This window comes from Frankliniella occidentalis, unplaced genomic scaffold (assembly GCF_000697945.3).
Source record: "Frankliniella occidentalis isolate FOCC.00 unplaced genomic scaffold, Focc_3.1 Scaffold573, whole genome shotgun sequence".
Lineage (NCBI taxonomy): Eukaryota > Metazoa > Arthropoda > Insecta > Thysanoptera > Thripidae > Frankliniella > Frankliniella occidentalis.
In genome coordinates, this window is record NW_026267689.1 from 23,272 (window position 1) to 23,663 (window position 392).

Consider the following 392-nt stretch of genomic DNA (forward strand, 5'->3'; position numbering starts at 1 on the left):
ACGGAGTAGATAGGCATTAATCAAAAACTATTGCGCCATATTCCCCAAATTTCTATAACTGTATGTTTTTAGAAATAAAGACTAGCTAATAAGGGCGGTTTGCAAACACACGGGGATAAAACAAGTTCACGCCGCTCAGCATGTACGTGGGCTCTCAGCTACATTGACTCTGTCGAAATGACACGTCTGCACTGTAACCCAAGCAACTAACCTCCGGTTCTCCGGAAAACACGTATAGGGGGTAGTGGTGGGGAAAGGGCATCAAAGCTCAAAATGCTAAAAAGAGGCCCATATTATAAGCTCCAAAAACTACTCCAAAAGCTCCAAAAACTGCTCCAAAAGCTCCAAAAACTGCTCCAAAAGCTCCAAAAACTGCTCCAAAAGCTCCAAAA